Here is a 3,960-nt window from a genome sequence, read left to right as displayed (position 1 = left end):
AACAATTATTATGAATTACCTCTTATTGAATTGGAAGAATGTAGAAGAATCAATACTAGATCTACAACAAAATATAAGAACAACATAAAGGAAATTACAACAAAAGAGTAGAAGAAGATGAATGTAGCAACAAAGAATTGAGAGATAGAAGTGGAAGAAAACAAAGATTAAAACCTAGATCTAAGAACTAAACCTAATCCTAATCCTAATTCTAGAGAGAAGAGAGAGCTTCTCTCTCTAGAAACTACTTCTAAACTAATCCTAATGAGTGAAAATGAACTCATCTCCTTTTCTCTTCAATCCTTGGCTTTAAATAGCATCTTTGGCGCCAAAGTTGGTTGCAATTGGGCCCCACAATCCTTCAGAATTCGTTGGCCACGTTTTCATTAAAAAATCATAAAACGGCACCGACGCGTACGCGCACAGCACGCGTACGCGTCCATGGGGTGATTCGCAGGTGCGCACAAGCGCCAGGTGCACGCGCGCGTCCATGGGCGAGTTCAACTTCTTTGACTTTTCATGATTTCTCCACTTTGCATGCTTTCCTCTTCACTCCTTTGATCCATTTCTAGCCCTTTTCAATCTGAAATCACTAACAAACACATCAAGGCATCTAGTGGAATCAAGGAGAATTAGATTTAGCTATTTTAAGTCCTAAAAAGCATGTTTTCACATCTAAGCACAAATAAGGAGACAATCACAAAACTATGCTAATTCAATGGGTAAATGTGGGTAAAAGGTGTTAAAATCTCTTAAAATCAATGCAAGATAAACCGTCAAAACGGGGTTTATCAACCTCCCCACACTTAAACCAAGCATGTCCTCATGCTTAAACTAAGGATGAAGCAAAGGGTATGGCATTTATTCAATGGAACTAACTAAATGCAATCTACCTATATGCAACTATCTAAATGAATGCAATTGCTTGGTCAAAATAAATCAATTTCCCAAGAAGCATATATGCACAAGGGCTAAGGACTAACAAGTCTAATCCACAATTGAATTGAGTTATTAAATATTTTTACAAACTTGCATGAGAAGAGATGATCATAGGTGGAAACATGTAATTGAGCATCAAACCCTCACCGGATGTGTTTGCACTCTATTCGCTCAAGTGTTTAGGGTTGATTCTCTCAATTCTCTCCTAATCATGCTTTCTAAGATTTGTTCTTCTTCTATCAATCAACATATATTTCATGCATGCATACAAGTATCATGAGGTCTTTTCATAGGTTGTAATGGGGTTAGGGTCAAGGTAGGATGCATATTTGGTCAAGTAAGCTTAAAATTTGAATCTTTGATAAGCTTAGACTTCCCACCTAGCTTATGATATCCTATACAATTGAGTTCTAACCTAACTACCCATTTCCCACTTTTTCACATACTCATGCAATTTCTTTTCATTTCCCAACACTTATGCATTGATTTTATTGAGCTATACTTTGCTTTGGGGCATTTTGTCCCCTTTTTATTATTTTTCTTCTTTTTTCTTTCTTTTTCTATTTTTTTCTTTTCCATATTATTTTTTTTCTTTTCTTTTTCTTCGTTTCTTTTTTTTTTCTTTTCTTTTTCTCATTTTTTTTCTTTATACAAGAGCATCAATGCATAAGGTCTATACATTTGATCAATACATGAGCATGTACCCAATTCCCAATATTTTCAATAAAAATACAAAACTACCCTTTTATTCAGCCAATGTCTCAAGGTTCCCACACTTGAATGATACTCACACACACTAGCCTAAGCTAATCAAAGATCCAAATAAGGACTTTTATTGTTTTCCGCTTTAGGCTTGTAATGTGCTAAAATTAAGAACAAGTGGGTTAATCGTAAGCTCAAATTTGGCTAACAAAGGAAGATAAAAGGTAAGGCCATTTGGGTAAGTGAGCTAATGAAATGATGGCCTCAATCATATAAATGCATGAATACACAAAGTAATGGACATAAAGAATCAAACAAATCAAAGATTACAATCATAGGAAGAGAATAATGCACACAAGAAGGAAAAATAAGTGGTTATAAGATGTAACCACACTATTAGGCTCAAAACTCACTTGCTTGTGTTCTTAGCTCAAAAACATGATCCACAAGATATATAATTCAAGCAAGTTTAATGAAAAGTTTTCACTCAAATCAATTGGTGCCCTATAGATAGAAATCCTTGAAAAATTTCATTATATTGACTAAGCTTATTGTGTATATATATGCAAAAATAAAAAAATGCAAGTAAAAATCCTAAAATCCTAGAATGAAATACACAAGTGTTGGAATTAGAAATTTGTCACCCAAAATCGCCGATCGGTCGGACGACCTCCCCACACTTAAAAGTTTGCACCGTCCTCGGTGCACTCAAAGATGAGCAAGGGGGTACGGCGACTCTCCGGACTGCTACGTGTTCTTAGTCTTGCTTCCGTTATTGTTTGTGGTGCATTCATCATGAAAGACAAAAATATAACACCATAAGATGATGAAGATATAAAAGTAGGAAGCATACATTGTTGGAATGAGGATAAATCACTAGAATTGAGTGAGTGAATTAGTGTGACATTAATGACAAATAGGTGTGTGAATTCTAAATTGCGCGGTTTAGAACACACCTTAGCATAAAAAGCTATGTCACAAAAGAAGCATGCACTTTACTCATTCTAGTATGCTTGAGATGCTTTAAGTGAACTTGTAAGGTAAAACAAGCATTAAAGAAGCATGAAAGCATTCAAGTCAAACACATATGGATGTATATGATCATGAAACACAATGCATTTAAGGTAAATGCACAACATCATCTATCAAGAGGTTGCCTAATCAAGGAAAAGGATTCAAATCACATGATGGCTAGCTACAACATGCAATTCAAAAGAGTTAGAAGCTCGAAGGCAATTCTCATCACTTGGTATTTTCAAAAGGTAAGCATGAAAAATTCAAAACCAAGTAGCAACATATAACCTCAATCATAGAATCCAACAAAGATTGTAAACATAATGATGTTAAGAAAACATCCCTTTTTAATACTTAGCAGCAATTAATGGTAAACAAGAATATCAATCCAACACTTATGATGAAAAGAGAGAAAATAGAATGAAAACTAACTAAAACTAACTAAGCAACTAACTAACTAATTAACTAACTAACTAATAACTAACTAAAATAAATGGTTATCAATGGTGTTTGGAAGTGTTGGATGAGGGGTAGGAGGAGGGAAGAGGAAAGGAGAAGGAAAGAATTAGAAGGAGGAGAAGAAAAGAAATGTGGTGAAGGAAGGAAATCTGTGCGTACGCGCGCATGGTCGCGCGCGCGTCGATGGCTTATTTCGAGAGTGGCGCGAACGCGTCATGTGCGCGAGCACGAAAATAGGTTTGTGCCTCAGGCCCAATTTCCGCACAGTGCAGGCCTAACTCTCGGGTCAGGGTATGGAAGATGGAACTTCTCAATCCACGCGTACGCGTGCATGGCGCGCTCGCGTGGATGGTCCAAAACGCTTGATGCACGCGTACGCATGGATGGTGCTCTGTTTTTTTCAAAAAATTTTGTTATGTTTTTTTTTTTTTACTTTCTATGCCAAAGCCATTTTTCAGATTCAAGAGAGGTAAAGCATGTTACATTTTGTTCCTTTAAATCCTCAAGAGTTAATCCATACACATTGTTGCATCTTTTAGCTTCAAATAGAACATCCCCAGTTTTCTCACAAACAACTAAGCAAACAAACTTCTTAAAAATAACTTCAAAACCCAAATCACATAATTGACTAACACTAAGTAAATTATGCTTCAAGCCATGTACAAGAAGGACATCATTCATACAAGATGAGAGATTTTTACCCACTTTCCCAACAGCCACTATTTTTCCTTTTGCATCATCACCGAAAGTGACAAGTCCTCCATCATATTCATCAAGCTTTATGAAGAAGGTTGTCTTTCCGGTCATATGCCTAGAGCATCCGCTATCCATGTACCACATATTTTC

Source organism: Arachis duranensis, chromosome 7 (assembly GCF_000817695.3).
Source record: "Arachis duranensis cultivar V14167 chromosome 7, aradu.V14167.gnm2.J7QH, whole genome shotgun sequence".
In the NCBI taxonomy this organism is placed as follows: Eukaryota; Viridiplantae; Streptophyta; class Magnoliopsida; order Fabales; family Fabaceae; genus Arachis; species Arachis duranensis.
The sequence above is the reverse complement of the archived record's forward strand: the minus strand, read 5'-3'. Positions refer to the sequence as shown.